Source organism: Lontra canadensis, unplaced genomic scaffold, assembly GCF_010015895.1.
Source record: "Lontra canadensis isolate GAN:19392208 unplaced genomic scaffold, GSC_riverotter_1.0 scaffold63, whole genome shotgun sequence".
NCBI classification, from domain to species: Eukaryota; Metazoa; Chordata; class Mammalia; order Carnivora; family Mustelidae; genus Lontra; species Lontra canadensis.
Genome location: NW_022631057.1, coordinates 4,587,397 through 4,606,832, shown reverse-complemented (window position 1 = coordinate 4,606,832; position 19,436 = coordinate 4,587,397). Strand labels below are relative to the sequence as shown.

General features: G+C 36.4%; 1 protein-coding gene across 2 annotated transcripts in view; it reads right to left on the bottom strand.

The window, feature by feature from the left end:
- CRB1 (crumbs cell polarity complex component 1) overlaps nt 1-19,436 on the bottom strand; it is a 138,476-nt gene that overhangs the window by 58,452 nt on the left and 60,588 nt on the right. The window lies entirely within an intron of this gene.

Here is a 19,436-nt window from a genome sequence, read left to right as displayed (position 1 = left end):
GTATTATTCATTCATCCTTGGTCAGCAAGTAGGGGCAAATTGTAATCCTTTCTTCTCTGTTGCTTATTATATTTTTTCTTATGATTCTTAAAGTTAATACATTTGATCTTTCACAAAATAACTACCAATAACTTGATTATATTTTTCCTTTAAGCATAAGCAGAGAAGCTAAATTTTAGATTTTACCATCATAGACAAAATTAAAAAAAAAATTTTAAAAGAGAAGAGAAAGCCTGTATTAAGCATATAAACAGAATTAGATATTAAAAGTAGAACAATGCACAGTTATTTGTACTTTTGCCCTATTTAAAGTTCTATTAACATCTCCAATGTAAAATAAGGCCAGACATATTTAATCGATGAACCCAGCAAACTAAAAGTGGGAAACAAGATTGTAACTTCTTTTATTGGCTATTCTACTGGCTGGCAGAGAATAAGATCTGCTGTCAATCAAGATAAAGGGATTAGGGATTACCTGTGTCATTCAGTCTTCTTAATGGGGCTTTAGTTGACAATGACTTGGTTATTTATGTCCATGTACTTAGAGTATGAAGTGGATTGCTTGAAGCTTACTGTTGTTTTTTTTCTGTGAACCAGTTTGTTTAATTAACTAAAAACTGTCACTTTATTTTATTTTTCTAAAGTTCTTTTAGTTTGGTATCTGGTTCTATTATAAGACTATTTCAAAAATAATCATAATAGGGAAAATTTTTACTATCTGATATATCCCATATTTTCATCAGAATATATAATATTAATGGATCAAAAAGATATAGACTTTGTTTAATACAAGTTATCATTGACTATTAAAATGACTTTTAGTTCCATTCTCACTTTGCTAAAAGTCATAGTTAATAAAATATCTAATAAAAAATTATTTCTACAAAAACTTGCATACAAATGAGTCTCATCTTTCTTTATTTTAATTGATTGGATATTTTTATTTTAATAAATCGAAATCCAAGAAAAAATGGAATATAAAGACCAAGAGTTCAGTGCATAAGTATTTCCTTTACTCATTGCCTTGAGTGAATTTATTTCACTCGAAAGTTCAAATCTTCCCTTGATAGTAATATTTATCATATCATTAACATAAATTGTTAAATAAACATCTTAAAAACTCTAACAGTGGTATCAGTTAGCTTATATAAGTAATTTAAAAAAAGAGTTACCTATGAGCATTGCCATTAAAATGTGAAAACCTTGTGTCTTGGATCCAAACATTTTTCTGTAGAAAGAGAGATCCATCCAAACACCTACTAGGTTGACAAAGCCAGTTCCTGATGATTTCATACCATTTCCAAAAGTGGGGGCTTGTTTTTCAACGTCGCCCTCTTTCTTTCAGGTAAAGTGTGTGGACTTAAGTCTTGCCTCGTTCCCCTCCCAGACTAGGTCAGTGGGGCTTAGTGTAAGACCCATTTATGCTGCTTACCAAGCAGACTTGTTATATTTTTAGATACTCTTTCTACTTAACACATGGTACCTCCCCTTTTCAAGTCAGACTAGTGAATGTTACTATGATCCTACACTACACATGGACATTATTATCCTAGAAAAATGAGTTTCGGGGAGTCAAATAAGACTGGTATTATCTGGTAACTTTTAATACAGAAAATTAGAGCTTGGTTTCATTTTTCTTCCCAACAATGGGAATGCTAGTAGGCTTTTTGGTTTTAATTTTTTTCTGTTTTGCTTTTGAATGAGTAGTTAAGAAATTCTGGGCAATTTCAAATCAACTGAATATCTATGCAAGGAATGAAAATGAGAAATTAAGAAAACAGCAGGAGACTTTCCTGGGTCTAATCTTCAATTTAGACTTCATTAGACTTTATTGGACTTCTCTGAGATTGTGCCAAGAGTTAATTGTGTGGTGCTCCCAGACTTAAACTCCATTTTCTATGAAAGAATAACTATTTTCTATTACTCTTATATATAATTGTATTTTATTTTATTTATTATTTTATACATTATTTTGTTTATTTTATTTATTGATTTTGATTTTTTTATAATTTTTATAAAGCAGGGTACTCTGAATAAGTAACGTGTTTGGGACATATTTAGAGAAAATGGGTGGTTGACTTTCTTTCTTTTCTTTTCTTTCTTTCTTTCTTTCTTTTTTTTTTTACATTTTCTGAGAGGGGGACCTGAAGACCTACAGAGGATTCGCCTGGACAGTATAGACTAGAAGGTCACTGAGTCCCACAGACTACCATAGTTCCTGAAATTCTAACCATTAGAGAGCAATTTCTTCAGGCTGAGACCTTATCTCTTGGAAGCCTTAGTAAAGATGAAAGTAAGACCTGAGAGGGGCGGTAACTATATCATGAGGCCGTTGTTAGGGCTTTATCATGGACTAGTATCTGACCTTCAAAATCTGCCATGGAACTGATGTCAGAGAAGTTGTGAAGGAAACCAGGAGATCAGGCAGAAAAGATGTAAAGCAAAAGACACATTGCAATAGTGTATTTTTTCATTCATTTATTACTCATTCATCCTTCTAACAGATGCTGGAGCTAGAGATATGATGATGAGTGAAACTTGACATAGTCCTGCTTCATGGGGCATAGAGTTTAGTCAAGTATACAGTCGTAGGGAATGTTGGGCAGACAGGGACCCCGGAGACTGAAGGAAGAAGTTAATCCACTGGGGCTAGCTGGTGAAGGTGGGGTGGGGAGGGGAGGCGACATATTCAGAGTTCTTATTAATGGATCATCTTGGAAAGAGTTTCTAGTAGTCCTCAGGGATCCAGAATGAAGTAGAATAAATATTGACTAAAGATCAAATGAAAATGTGTTTTAAATCCCAGCTTTAATACTTATGAGGCTATGAACTTGGACAAATAGCTAATTTCTTTAAGTTGAAGTTTCTTCATCTATGAAGTGGACACAGTAAAGTGCATTAAACAGTTATTTTTGTGTATACAAAATGAGAATTGTAAATGCTTGGAGCATAGTAGTCATTCAAAATCATTTCAACAGGTTTTTTTGTTTGTTTTTTGCTTTGGGAGGGAGTGAATGTCAATACAAATTACTTGGATAAAAATATAAAAAGCATGCTTACCAAATTTGTAGGCTACATGAACTTGTTAAAGATCATGAATACTCAAAACAAAAATAATGATTACCTACCCAACAGTTTTTTCCCTAACACAACCTCCCCACTTTCCTTACGGGTAGAACATGCTTCCCACCAAAAAGGATGCAAGTGACAAATACAGTTTTTCACCTCCTCCTCTACAAGCTGGGTCATAGGCAAGTGATTCAATCCTGGTCAGTAGGACCTGAGAGGAGTTCTGCTAGGGGAAGTCATTCCTAATATAAAAAAGATATGCACCTGGGGGCGCCTGGGTGGCTCAGTGGGTTAAAGCCTCTGCCTTCGGCTCAGGTCATGATCTCAGGGTCCTGTGATCGAGCCCCGCATCGTTTTCTCTGCTCAGCGGGGAGACTTCTTCCTCCTCTCTCTCTCTCTGCCTGCCTCCCTGCCTATTTGTGATCTCTGTCTGTCAAATAAATAAATAAAATATTAAAAAAAAAAAAAGATATGCCCCTTTAGCTTGCACAGACATGTTCCTGAAACTGCATTAGCCGTGTTACAGCCCTAGAGGGACAAATCTAAAAAACATGCAAGATACTGAGAATGGGATCCTTGTTAAGTCAGATTTCATTGTGACCCCAAAGCATCCTAACCAATGATTTTACATTTACCAGGATCAAGAATGGTCTTTATAGGCCTAAATGATGCACTCTAAAAGGAACTCTATCAAAGAAAAAAATGTAAATTTGTACATTTTTTCCTTAAATTTTATTAAATTTTATTAAATTTTAAACAAACTTAGAGTGCGTAAAAACTGGGTAGGGCATGAGGGCATGAATTAGAAAAAATGGCAGGATGTACACCCTGGAAATGTACATTATAGTTGGAAACAGATGTATACCCAGCACCATGGACAGAGCTAAATAACGTGATGCCAAATGAAAAAAAAAAGGAAGAAAGAAAATGGGAACTTTAACACAATACATACGTATTAACAAAACAAGAATTTATATGAATACATGCAGACTGAAGTATATATAGCCAATATATTACTGAGATTTCCAAAAGGAGAAGAGAAAAATATGAATGGGGGATAAAGGAAATCAATAGAATAGAATAGAATAGAATAGAATAGAATAGAATAGAATAGAAATAAAACAAGTAAGCCAAGATTCTCATGTAAACTAAACAAGACAGTTTTCTGTAAACTGAGATGGCTTAACTCTTTTCATTTGAGATTAAACAACCACAAAATTCGATGGAGAAGACATAGTTTATCAGTTGAAGGTGGAGCAGTTTCAATTGATAATAAATTTAATAACAATCGATGATAATCAGCATTGACATTATGAAATGTAGCTTATGGTTTACTTTCATATATATTATCCCAATTTTCTTGGAAGTATGGGGCCATGGTGATATAGCTTCCAAAACTTTATGTGGCTCTGAGGCTGTCACCGTGAATGACAGTTTCTAGGATCAAAGAAATGCTAATCCCTCTGTAAGTCTGGTTTTGATCTCAAAATATTCATATTAAGTTTTGAGTCCTTCAAGAGGACAAGAGGCACGCTCCAATAAGGAAATCTAATAGAATAGTACATTTACTTGAAATCATGTCATTAGAGAAATTTTTGAAGAAAATGAAGATGTTCAACCTGGAGAAAAGCAAATACCAGGCCCTTCATGGAGCGGAAAGCCCATCCCATGACATTTTATGTTTTATTTTTTTCCACTGGGGAAAACGGGCATAAATGGTAAGACACCATAGAATGGTCCATTTATGCTCACTTTGCAGAATCTTCCAGTAGTTGATGCTGATCAAGCATTGAATCAGCGGTCCTAGGAGACAGGGCGTTTCCCGACATTGAAGACGTGCAAAATCGGAAAGGATGTTTTAGACGAAATTTAGGAAAGGGTGGGATGTGGAGTTCAATTGCCTCTGAAGACTCTTCCAGTCCTGATGGTCAATCTTTATTTCTCAGTAAAGAGTACGCTACATGCGTCATTTCTAAGTAGATAATATTAGTAGGTGGAGAAAATGCTGAATCTAGTAAGCTCTACCATCTCTGTAACTTTGTCACAGTTTTAAAAATCTATAAAAAAGGGGAAAGCAGTACTTTCCTCAGAGGACTGCTATAAGTTAAATGAGACGACTGCTCAGAGCATGTAGTCCCAGGACACATCAGTGCTTCTGGAGCACCTCTTGTCCTGCCATAATTCCCTGCCTCCATTTTTTATTTATTTATTTTTAATTTAATTTTATATTTTTTTTAATATTTGGATTTTTTAAAAAAATATTTTATTTATTTATTTGGGAGAGAGAGAGATCACAAGTAGGCAGAGAGGCAGGTTGGGGGGGGGGAAGCAGGCTGCCCGCTGAGCAGAGAGCCCGACGCGGGGCTTGATCCCAGGACCCTGAGATCATGACCTGAACCAAGGGCAGAGGCTTAACCTACTGAGCCACCCTTCCTACCTCTATTTTTAATTGCTGAAGAGTACAGTTAGGTTTCATGACATCCCTAAAGGTTCTCTGGGTTGATTATGGTTAAATTTCATTTTTCCAGAGGTCGCTCTAAGTGACCTCAAGAATCCAGGCATTATCAAGAATCAAGATAAAGTTAGGATTTATCTTAAAATCTTCTATGTTTAAAAACAGAGATTGCAGGGGCGCCTGGGTGGCTCAGCGGGTTAAAGCCTCTGCCTTCGGCTCAGGTCATGATCCCAGAGTCCTGGGATCGAGCCCCGCGTCGGGCTCTCTGCTCAGCAGGGAGCCTGCTTCCTCCTCTCTCTCTGCCTGCCTCTCTGCCTACTTGTGATCTCTGCCTGTCAAATAAATAAATAAAATCTTTAAAAAAAAAGAGAGAGATTGCAGAGTTTATTCACTACTTCCTCAGACCCTCATTCATCATTTGTTATTTTAGACACAACAGAAATAAGCTTGATTATCAGTATCAGAGCTTGCAATGAAACAGAATCAGCAAAAGAAAGGGATGAGGTGGGGAGGGCTACCAGGGGATTTTTCAGCAACAGGAAATGAGAGTTGAGAGTTGGACCATGAATGTAGGTGGATAGAACTAAGACTCACTGAGACCCAAATCTATGCCAGGCACTGTGTTAAGGACTTCATTTAAACGCTTCAATAAATGATGAAGACTATGTTGCCACCCTCATTTCACAGAATATGAAACTGAGTCAAGTTGTGAGTGGTGCCCCAGGGCCTCTAACTCCTGAGATGAGCCTTTAGTTTTTTTCCTCTCCAATGTGCTGCCTCCAAGGAAAGCAATATAGTGAGCTACCATAAAATAATATTAAACAGCAGTTTGGAGACACTGAAAATAGGAGGAAATTGTTACCTATCTCAAGGCCTAGGACGATGACAGAAGTCAATAAAGGAAGTCACCAATTAAATAAAAATTGCATGCGATATTTTTTTTGTTCGGAAATGCAAGAAAACTGGCAACATAGCTCTGAAGTATTTTAAAGCAAAATGAGGAAAAGAAAAGAGTTTCCCAAGAAAATTATAAAAATGTATTATGCAAAAGCTCTCTTATGTGGGCCACGCCCAAGATGAATGGTATCAGAAAAATGTTGTATGGTTGGTGATTTAGTTTGTTTATTAAGATTGTGTATATGTGCAACATACACAAAGCAAAGGATTAGTTTCTTCGGTATTCATTCCTATGTTCTATTTTGTTATTACACTATTTTAAAGTTATGATTTGAGACCCACACACACGCATGCGCTCGCGCGCACACACACACACGCGCACTCTCTCTCTAGACCTGACATTTGTTCAAAACCATACAGTAGCTTAGATAAAAAAAAAATTCGGAGCCCAGAGGAAGATTTGATTCAGTCTATTGTGTGAAAAGTATTCTGAGATCTTCAAACGAAAGACAAAATAACTGCCACAAAGCTTTGCATTTCAGTTCTACGTTTTACTTGATTTTGCACTTCAAAAGTCATACTTTGAAGCTCAGTGGATATAGGTAAGTGATTTTTAGTTTTTTAGATTTTTTTTCTTTTTTCTTTCTCTTTCTTTCTTTCTTTTTTTTTTTTATGGACTAACAAGTAGAAAATACAGCATAGCACAGGCTCACTCTTGTTGTCTTTACTTTGAAAAGTAATTTCAGAGAAACTCAATCCAGTTCAACCAGAGCTATCCTAATTGGCTTTGATCAGTAAATCATCAGAAAGGGCTCTGCTCTTGCTTGGTCCTTTTTCCCTCTTCTTGTCAAAAGTAAATGATTAAACACTGCAGTTACGGGGAATTACAAAAACCTGCTTTGTATGGGGTTGGATGTGTTGCTAGTCCTGTAATGTTTGCTTTCTCTCTGCCATGGTAAGAATTGGCTTTACATTCTTTAGGAGGGCTGACTGTCATTTCTCACAAATTTATTAATATTTTTGTTCTGCACAGCCACAAAAATAATGTCAAAGGCCAAGTAAATTGCTGACCTGGTACAGCCTGACGTTCAAGGCTCCCGACAATCTGGGCTCTATTTATTCCCTTTCCAGTGCCCCCCGCCCCATTACTTTCCCCACTATTCACTACATAAAGAGTCTGTATTAAAACATTTTTAGGAGAGTAAAAATTAAAGTATTTCCAAAGCTCTCTCCCACTCTTGAGTTATTCAAAAACCCAACTTTCTTTCAGGGTTCAGCTTGGTGGGCCCTTAATCCTGCGGCATGCTTTCCCTCCTGTCAGGCATGCGCTGTCCTCAAACATCTGAGGCTTGTCTATCTAGAACTCAGCATAGATTACATTGTACTGCGATTTACTGTTTAATGTTTGTGATGTGCTTTTCTCTAACTGTATTATAAGGTTTGTAAGTGTGAATGACTCTTTCTAGCTTTACTTTCTAGTGCACTGATCATTGAATACAAGACTATACGCTGTGAGCTGCCCTCTGTGTGCTTGATGAAGGGTGGGGAATACTGTCATAAGTTTCCAAAATTCAAGCTAATTTGCAACCAGCCTCCTCTGCATAGAAGCAGTTTAATGCATCAGAAGACAGCACGAGCTTTTATAAAAGCGTTTGGACCTGACATTCATAGATGTCTAAATCATCCATGAATGGACATTACTGGTATACTGATCCCTTGAAAATATATGAAATATTGTGATTTGTTGTTACTGTATTTTGTGCTTCCTCTGGGTAGAGAATTTATCGGAGCGACTCTCTAATAGTATTAGAAATGCTTAGTGGAGGTATGTGTTCCAAAGTGTGCATTCCTAAGATGCAGCTCTAGAAACTCTGATTCTATAAACCTGAATTAGGCCCAGATTATTGGCATTTTTATAGGCATCCCAGGTAATTCTGATAATGGTCCTCAGACATGGTCTAAAATTTCAACAAGATTTCAAAGGGATATTTTATCCCAAAAAAGCTCATGAAACTCTGTTTGAGGAAAGAAAACTCTTATACAGATACAGATTTTATCTACCCATTAAAACATATTGATTTGGGGAACCTGGTTTTGAGGTGACATTTTATTTTTTATTTTTACTTATTGAGTCGACATCTTAAACGGTCCCTAACCACGGCAGTGGCTTTCAGAACAAAAAAAAAATAAGTTGATAGAGGTTTTTTGTTAAAAGTCTGGAACTATTTCACCAAAATATTTCTTTAAAATTACTATGTAGTCAAAACTTGAAGTCTCAACGTACCATGGATCATACCATATGCTGCCTATTAACTGATTAAATCTCATTATATCCCTCATAAGATAAACAGAACATATTAAATATGCACCAGGGCATTTCCTCCCACATTTTTGTATTTTTCCTCTAATCATTTTTCCATTTCACCCTTAGTACATTCTTAAGATTTAAAAAAAAAAATTGGCATAATGTAGCTATTTGAACAAACTGACATAATTTCATAACTGTTTTCCAAATATTAATGACTAGACTATTTAATAGAGAAGAGGAAGGTGTTTGGGGGCCAAATGTTCTAGTTAATGCTTCCACGGAATGTGTGCTCCTACTGGAGATCATTTAGTTCTTCTGAGTCTTAGCTTTGTCAGGTAGCAAAGGGGAAGTGAACACCTTGTCCTGCTTGCCTCTACATGCTGTTGTGAGAACTGAATAGGCAAGTAATATGCAAATACTTTGGAAAATATAAAGTACCACACAACTGTAGGGTTATATATTTCTCTAAATGTTTTCAATTTGTTGTTTGGTTTTAAAAAAGTAAAAATCCCATTACGTTAAAGATTAAGTAACAAAAGAATTGTTTGAAATGTTAATTTATGTTAGAAATATGTGTTTTATAAATATATATTCTAAGCTATTTAATTAAAATGTGCAGAACATTAAATACACGATTAGCACTGCCTCTGTACTGTGTTCAGATCATTGTGCTAAGTATTTAAATATTATTTACTTATAAGAAATAAACACTGTTTATAGTTTCTTCCTTTCTTTTTTTTTTTTTTTAGAGAGGGGAGGGGCAGGGGAAGGGGGAGAGAGAGAATCTTTGGCAGGCTTCACGCCCAGTGCAGAGCCTGATATGGGGCTCGATCTCACAACTCAGAGATCATGACCTGAGTGGAAATCAAGAGGCAGATTCTTAACCGACTGAACCACCCAGGCACTCCTACAGTTTATTTCTTACAACTTCACAGTGAGATAAGTATTATGAAGCTGAACAAATTGAAACTGAGCTTATAAATTTGCCCAAGATCATGGAATTAGCAAGGGACAGAGCCAGAATTTATATTCTGATCTGGCAGTGTCCAAAGACCATTGAATTAATGATTATGTTATTTTGTTACTCAAAGTTTTCTTTATACTTACTCTATACCTGTCATATGTGTAGCTATATTGTGGTCACAAGAAATAAGTTTGAAAAGTACAAACAACAGTGACAGCCATCAACAATAGTAATAATGGCTTTTTAACAGGAACTCATCTGTCTATCATCTATTTAGAAGCTCCTGTCCATGTCCTACTAAAATACATATGAAGACATGACAAAGATGAGGGCTAATAAAATAACTAAAAAATAAAATTAAAAGATAACTTACTATCTGAACTGAAGAAAGTGCCTAACTATAAAATCAAAGGAGGAGAATTAAAGCCAACGTAATACATAAATATAAGACAAAACAAAAAGTAGCAACGGAAGTGATAACTGAAGTTATCTCATAAACCCCATCCCCTGAAGGGAGAGTCTGAAGACACGGTCTGTATTAATGAGAAAAATTAGAGAAACAGGCAATGCTATTCAGCTGTTTTTTAGAGGCAGGCAGAGTACAATTTCCCTCTTCCATCCTTATATTCGTTCTTTCTACATGCCTTCAGAAATGACAACTTACAGAGAAAATGAGGCAAAGGTAAAGACAGATAAGTATACTTTGTATAATACATCCCACAAGTGCCATTAAAGTGCCCGCCTGCGAGGGGAAAACCCTGGCTGGAATTGGAACTTTGCCTATATTCCACTGGTCTGAAGTATCTGCCTGGTAGGTAAGATCTCACTTCAGCAGTACTGCAACTGATGAGTACCAGCCACCTAAAGCTGAGCAGGAACTGCCTTCCTACTGCTGACCTGAGGTGGAAATCCGGCCATGACCCAAGGTAGTCAGTGAACATGCGCGATGTAGCTTGAAAATTTATTCTGTCGGCAAACACCGACAGAATAATCACTGGATCTAGCTGTGTCCTTGCTAAGGAGACAGGATTGAGATCATGTATAAGTTAAGATGATTTGGCATCAAGGAGTATAAAACCTAAATGAAATTTGCTTAAATAGTGGTTATTGGCTCATTCAAGAGACGTCTAAGAAAAGACAATGTCATGGTTGTTTGACCTCAAGGCTCAACAAGGTGAAGAATAAAGGTATCTACCAGCTCTCCACTCTGCTGGGTGAAGGCTCAACTTCATCCCAGAGCTATTCTCATAGTTATGGGATGGCTGTAAATGGCCCCCTATCTATATGTTTCCTCATTCATATCCTTTCCTTAGGTCTTCCTTAAGAACAAATAAGAACTCTTCTAGAAACCACCAGTAAATCTCTACTTACATCCTTTCCTAAAGGAATTAGTGGCAGGTAGAGAGAAGGGATAGGATTACACTTTGAAACTGAGAGTGGAATCAGCTTCCTTATGATAACTAGATGCTAGAAAAAGGGGGTTATATTAAGAAAATTAACACTCTTTTAGGATGGAGTAAGGAAAAAGGGAATGCACGGTGGTTGATACATATCATATATCCATCACACATCCCTAGTGCTCCACAAAAGAAAGAAAATATTACTCTCAGAAGTCAAATAATTTATTTTTTAATTTTGATTTATAAAGTGATATGAAGAAAATTTTAGGAGATTACACTATTTTTGTGATAAGATGCATAAAAACTGGTTGCTATGTGTAACATAATAAGAAATATATATTTGCTCGCTAACCCCTGTTTCCACATAAGACTCCTAAAACTTGTAACTTCCTGAGTGAAGCTGTTGATAGTAGCATCTTACACAGAGCTCCTAAATCCCTTGGAATTTCCTGGGTGATAAGAGGGTCTTTTGTTAGAGGCAACTTTGGTGGGCTCCTGGATAGCTTCCAGATTAGGGCTGATCACCAGCAGGACCAAGCCAATATTAGTAGCTTGTAAATTTCATCCATACCCCCACATCCTTCAGGAAGAGAGGGGCTGGAAGTTATTAGCAACCAATCCTATCTATGTGATAAAGCTTCCATAAAAATCCCCAAACTATGGGGTGTTGAGAACTTTCAGATTGGTTATACACATCAAAGTGCAAGGGAGGTGTGTTCAGAGAGGGGATGGAAGCTCCACACCCCACCATCTGACATACCTTGCTGGACCACACATCCATTTTGCTGTCCCTGAGTTGTACCCTTTATAATAAACAAAAATGCAAATATAATATTCAAGAACGTATGGGACCAGCAAAAGCAAGATTAAGAGCATAATTTATAGTGACAAACATCTATGTCAAAAAGTTAGATGATTTCAAATAAATAACATAACTTTACACTTCAAGAAACTAGAAAACACACTAAGCCCCAAGTCAGCAGAGGGAAGGAAATTATAAAGATTAGGGTTGAAATACATAAATGGAGAATAAAAAACAATAGAAAAAATTGATGAAACTAAGAGTTGGTTTTTTGAAATTAAAATAGACAAACTCTTAGCTAGACTAGCCAAGGGAAAAAAGAGAGAAGACCCAAATAAATACAGTCAGAAATGAAATAGAAGGTATTAATAATCAATGCCACAGCCTTAAGAAAGAAGGAAATCCTGCCATATACAGCAACATGGATGAACCTAGAGGACTTGATGCTAAGTGACATCAGTGAGAAAGAGAAAAAAGACAAATACTGCATGATCTCACTGATATGTGGAATCTAAAATAGTCAAACTCAGAGAAACAAAGAGAAGAATTGTGGTTGCCAGGCACAGGGGTGAGGGAGAAACAGGAAGATAGTAGTCAAAGGGTACAGAATTCTAATTATGAAAACTGAGCCACGCTCACAGAATTGAATCCTGCCAACAGCCACGTGAATGAGCTTGGAAATCAATTACTTCTCCACCAAACCTTCAGCTGAGACCTCAGCCCTGACTCACACCTTCACTACAGGCACAGGAGAGACTCTGAAGTAGAGGGTCCAGCCAAGGATATAACACATAAACTTTGAGGTAATAAATGGGTTATTTTAAGCTGCAGAATTTGGGGAATGACTTGCTAAGCAGTAATAGATAACTAATACATCGCGATAACTCTCTGAGAGAAGTAGCATTACAATCCCTGTTTTATAGAAACCAAAACCTCAAAAAAGATTAAATCATTTAACCAAGCATTCATAGTACTAGATATAAGAGGTAGAATTCAAAATCAGATCTGTTTGATTTACTAAACCATGTTCTTACCAACTCTATAATGCTACCATCCTGTTTAAATATTTCCCACAAGCCAGGCACTTTATAGGGAACTGGGGGTGCAGACAGGAAAGACCTTAAGAAGTTCACAATCTTATTGTGGAAAAATGACAACTAAAGTAATAAACAGTTGCATTAGGGTATCCTAAATGTTACATTCATTAGAGTGCCTAAATATGAAATTATAATGCACAAAAGTTGTGCATCTAACAGCTTGGAAATAGGGGTGAAGGTGCATCTGAAGGCAGGAGGTAAACCAAGGAAGGTTTCTTCAGGATGACAACTGAACTAACAGTCATGGAAGGTAAATTAGAAATAACACTGCAAACAGAAAAAAAGCACAAGAAAGTACATAGAAAATGGAATATTTCCTGACTCCTGAAAAAAATAGAAACATATTTTTATTGTGTATATGCACATATATGGACCATCTTTGGGTCTTAGCTCTCTCTATATATATTTTATAGGAAATACATATCTATATTTTATAGGAATATATGTATAATATATGCATACACTACATATATTACACACATAATATATATATGTAATGATTTGATGTCCTTCCTAAAATACACACCTATTTTTAAACTACCTTTTCTCCACTTATTTGCTTTTATATTTGTCCAAAATAAATTAATCATATATGTGTGGTTCTATTCTTGGACTCTCTTGTGTTCCATTTGCCTACGTCTATCCTTTGCCAATTGCATAATGTCTTGATTGCTGTACCTTTATAGCAGATCTTGAAGTCAGGTAGTATTGGTTCTTCAACTTAGTTCTTTTCCGATTTGTTTTGGGTATTCCATTTCTTTTGTCTTTCCATAAAAATTTTAGAATCTCATTGTCAATTTGTACCACAAAAAAAAATCCTCCTGGTGTTTTGATTAGTACTACAGTTCATAGTTGATACATAGATACATAGTTCATACATAGATCAAATCTGGGAGATTAGATATCTTAATGGCATTGAGTTTTGCAATCAATGAACATATCTCATGTATATATCTATTTGGGCTTCTATGATTTCTTGTATCTGTGTTTTATAGTATTCAACATGCTAATCTTGCAACTATTGTGTTACATTAATACCTAAGTATTTCAGGACTTTTGTGCTATTGTAAATGATACTTTAAAAAATGGTTCTATTTCAAATTAATATTCAATACCAGTATACAGAAATGGTTATTTTGTATATTTGCTTTGTATCCTGCAGCCATATTAAACTTATCAGTTCTAGCTGCTTTTTGGAAAATTATTTGAGATTTTCTACTTAAATAATCACATCATCTATTAACAGAGAATAACTGGGTTTTTTCTTTATTTTATCATACTGTACTGGCCAGCTCCAGCAATACAATATGGTTGAAATGGTTGATAGTGGACAACTTTGCATTATTTTGGTCTTAGAGAGAAAAGAGTCAGTCTTCCAAGTGTCTTTTATACTTACCTTGCTTGAGTCTACTCTTTTTATGCCGTTTCTCAAGATATTCATTTCCTTGTATAGATCTGGATTTCTCTCTGGTATTCTATTCTTTCTGCTTGGAAGACTTCACATAATAGAGTATCACAGGCTGCTGGAATGCATTCTCTCAGATTTTGTTTGTCTAAATACAGTCTCTATTTTGCCTTCGTTTTTTAAAGACATTTTTACAGGACATAAAATCTCTGGGTTGACTTTTTAAAAAGTATTTTAAAGACGTCATATTAGACACAGTGCCTGATATCTGCTAAGATGCCTATCTTTGCTCCTCTGTATGTAATATATCTTTTTTCTTTGGCTACTAGACTTAATCTTTGGTTTTCTGTAGTTTCATATGAAGTATTCAGGAGTGTGTGTGTGTGTATGTGTGTGTGTGTATTTCCTCTTAGGGTTCTCTGAGATTCTTCAGTTTGGGATTTGATGTGTTTCATTACCACTACTTTTAGAGAATTCTAAGCTACTTTCTCTTTGAATATTTTGTTTGTTTCATTTCCTCTCTTGCTGGTACTTCAATTATAGGTATGTTAAACTGTTTGATGTCCCAGAGCTCTTGGATATACTGTCTTTTATTTTTTTTAATTTTCACTTTTTTTCTCTTCATGTTCAGTTTGGATAACATCTATTTACTTATCTTCAAGTTCACTGATTCTTTCCTTAGTTGAAGTTGTAAAAATAATTCTTCATTTCTGACACTATTTTTTAAGCAGTTTATCCAGTTATATTTGACACTTAGAGGAATTTTAACCTCATTGTTGAAATTAACAATCTATGTATGTATAATTCCTTCTTTTTTATTGATCATATTTGATCAATTTATATTGATCATAGTTATTTTAAAGATCCTATCTGCTAGCTCCAACATCCAGACCATCTTTGGGTCTTAGCTTTTAGTTGTTCTCATACGCCTGTAGCACAGAGATCATTTCTCTGTATTTTCTTGTCTCCTCTGGTGGTAAACTGTTGCTTGTACTTAAATGCTTGCTAGGATGGTGGTAAGGGGCAGGTGTATTCTCTGTTGTGTTAGCATAGTCTCAGTGTTAGGTAGCTTTCATGTGCTTAGGTCTTCATGTTGGGGATTTTCAACCCCAACTCCTTCTCCCTCTCCTTCTCATGGCAGCCAAAATCAGTCTTGTGTCTGCAGCTAATCTTGTACAAGAGAAAATTTCTGATCTCTCTTCAAATGGCAGAAGGCTTCCAATGTTCTAAGTGTTAAGAAACTGAATACAGGAATCTTTTCTGTCTCTCTCAAAAGATAAGAAGCTTTTCTTCTTCTACTCTTCTCCCAGCAGCAATGGGTCTTCCCTGTGCTCTGAAAATGACAAGGTTTACTGTCCCTTCCCCAGTGATTTAAGATTTTTGTTTTATATGAGAGAAGGATCTGAGTAAGGGGTGAGTTTTTTTTCTTCTCTGCAGTGGTTGCTGATCACTTCCTGCACAAGAGAGCAGTTCTCTCTGGTCTGCAGCCCTGATTCCTGCAATCTTTCTAGGTAGTTCCCACTGAAAGTCTGTGGAAAGGGACTGCAAATGAGTGCAAATTTCCATTGTGTCACTTCTATGTTATCACAGTAGCCTACACCTGGCTTTTAGCAATATAACAGAACTGATTTCTTTTTACTGTTGTGCAAGATGACTGATGTCTCTTTCTCCCATGTTCTGCCCTAGTTGAACCAGTATGTGTGACTCTCCTTAACTAGTCCCTCCTTTGAATTCAGTCTATTTGGTTGTCAATCTGAGTTCAAGAGGAGTTATGATTTTGTATTTTATTTGTGTTTGTCTTATAGTTAGGGAAGAAATGATGTTCTTTCCAGAATTCTGCATTCTAGACAAAACTAGAGCTACTTTTAACTTCTATAATTCCCATTTTATTATATTATAAATTGAAGAATATAATAATTATATTATAAAATGAAGAATTACAAAAACAGAGTTCAAGAACTGGATTATGAATTAAATGTTTATATTAATTAAATTAATAGTTCAAGACCAACCCATGCAAACAACAGCAGACTCTTGGTGGTAACTCTAAAAATCTAAAGTTTAAAGCTTTCTTGAATGTGAGGCTAGGTCTCTGCTGTGACGTCACTAGAGACCCAAAATATGGAAACTGGAAAGAGAAAAAAGGAAAGTAGCCAGAAGAACTACACACCTGATAAGGTTTTGTTGTTACTGCTGTTGCTTTACAGCATGGGAGATGGGAAAAAGAGAGGAACTGAATGATAATGAGACTTTAGGAGAAGAAACTATAGATATAACCAAACTATAGATATAACCCTTTTCTAAGTGACAATTCTTAAGAAAGGCAGATTTTTTAAGTGCTGGTCTATGAATGAGTGCCTAACACAGTTTATTTCCTTCCTTTATCACAAGTCTTCCCTGATTACCCCTGTATAAGTTGACCTTTCACTCCCTAGAATCCTTCTCTTGTAGCATATCATATGACCCTCACTGGTGGCTAGCATTATGTTTACATGACCCTTACCTTTTTAATTGGAATAAAGTCTTTATGAGAGGAGAAGCAAAGTCCCATTATTATTTAGATACTCCTTAGTACTTAGCATAATATAATTACATGGTACATCTTTAACTGGAAAAGGGCAATTAATTTTTTCTCCATGGATAGTAACCATTTGTTCAGTTTGTCTAGGTATATCATGATGCTGATCTCTTGAAATTCTCTGACCAAACTCTGCCAGGGACGCTTACAGAAATGGATGAGCCCAGAAAACACATAATTGTCTCTGAAATTTTCTCAAGACCTATCTGGCTCTTAGGCCACAGAATTTCTAAGATCTGGTTAAGTTCTTAACTTCATGCTTCAAAAAAAACCTGTTTAATACTTAAAAAAAATTTCCCTACTTGACAGAGAGTCCATAAGCTCTGGGAGCAGGAGAGGGAGAGGGAGAATCAGGCTCTCTGCTGAGTGGGGAGCCCAATGGGGGACTCAATCCCAAGACAATGGGATCATGACTTAAGCCAAAGGCAGAAGCTTAACAGACTGAGCCACCCAGGCACTCCGAAAAACCTGTTTAGATATATCAAGACTGTATTATGCTAACTTAAATAAGTCAGTCAGAGAAAGACAAATACCGTATGATTTTGTATTTACCATATGTGGAATTTAAGAAACAAAACAGAGGAACATAGGAGAAGGGAGGAAAAGGGAGGGAAGGAAACCATGAAAGACTCTTACCTATAGAGAACAAACTCAGGGTAGAGGGAGGTGAGTTAAATGGGTGATGGGTATTAACGAGGGCACTTGTTGTGATGAGCACTGGGTATTATATCTAAGTGATGAATCACTAAATTCTATACCTGAAACCAATTTTACCATATACGTCAACTAACTAGAATTTAAATAAAAAATTAAAATTAAAAAAAAAAGAAAAAACACACATACAGTTTCTTGATGATATTGAATGATGAATCACTGAGAAATTCTGCTTATAGGCTAAGGGGGTAGGAGAAATAGATGTTCCTCACACCAACTCCCGGTCTCATATTATCTATTTTATCACCCACCTACCTGTGTACAACTTCATAGTTTATCATTCAAAGCTTCAGAATTTGCCCTTCCCCGTTTGTTTGAAATAATCTTTTTGCTGTCTCTCAATTTTTGTCCGATTTGGTTTTGTTTCTGGAATTTCCTTATATGCCTAGCTCCTTTTGGGTTGTTGACTGCATTTCAAAAACAACATCTCCTTCAGATCCCCGCACTAGAACACAAAGGCAAACAACATCCATGCTGTTTCCTCACCTGTACAGTTCTACATTCCCAGCTAGGAGGAAGCAGGCACACAGGACCGTCTTACCTAGTCTTTGGACCATCAGCAATATCCTGCTTCACTCAAGGTAGTTATGTGGCATCAGCTGAAGGAGAGAAAATTCACAGAAGATGTGTGTGTGTGTGTGTGGCCTGGAGAGTTGATGCCAGTAAAGAGAGCGTGTTAAGTAGATGGGGTAAGGAGGTAAGGAAGGAGGATCCAAACACAGGGAAGATCTGGGGATTCTCTAAGGTTAAAAAAGGTGGGGGAGGGGGTTGTTTGTGGAAACACAACCTAACTTATTTTTTTTTTTTTTTTTTTTTTTTAAAGATTTTATTTATTTATTTGCCAGAGACAGAGGGAGAGAGAGTGAGCAAGCACAGGCAGACAGAGAGGCAGGCAGAGGCAGAGGGAGAAGCAGGCTCCCCGCCAAGCAAGGAGCCCGATGTGGGACTCGATCCCAGGACGCTGGGATCATGACCTGAGCCGAAAGCAGCCGCTTAACCAACTGAGCCACCCAGGCGTCCCCAACCTAACTTATTTTTATACAGCATTTCTCTCATGTTCCAACTTGGGGCTTTATAGGAGGTAGTCATCTCAGTTTTTACAGTTCCCTAGTGAATATTATACAATATCCTAAGCAACTCACCAAAGGCATGCACCTAAGGTGGGAAAATATTTCTGGCTTATAATTAATGTGTTTCTTGTTTCCATTTACAGAAAATTTCAGTTTCCAATAGTTTCAGGTATAAAGTACCTAACTCAAGTTCAGAAGAAACTTTTTTAGAAAGTTATTTCTCAACTATCACTCTGAATAATGTTGGAATATAACAAAGTTATTAAATAATTTTCATTTAGGGAGTAGAAATAGTTATTTCTTTCAAATAGTTTTTCTGCTGCATATGCTCTAGAGACATCCATTCATAGCTCTTCAAATTCTATATTTCTGTGGAAACTCTAACGTCAGTAAGTGCCCAACCTTTCATCTCTCTACAAAGCTGATAATACATGCAGGTCAGGGCTGATATGAAAACAAAATAGTGTAAACAATCCTCTTTGAGAAAGACAATTATCATATGATCTCCCTGATATGAGGAAGTTGAGAGGCAACGTGGGGGGATTGGGGGGTAGGAAAAGAATAAATGAAACAAGATGGGATCGGGAGGGAGACAAACCATAAGAGACTCTTAATCTCACAAAACAAAGTGAGGGTTGGGGGGGTTGCTGGGGAGGGCATTAGGGAGAGGGTGGTTG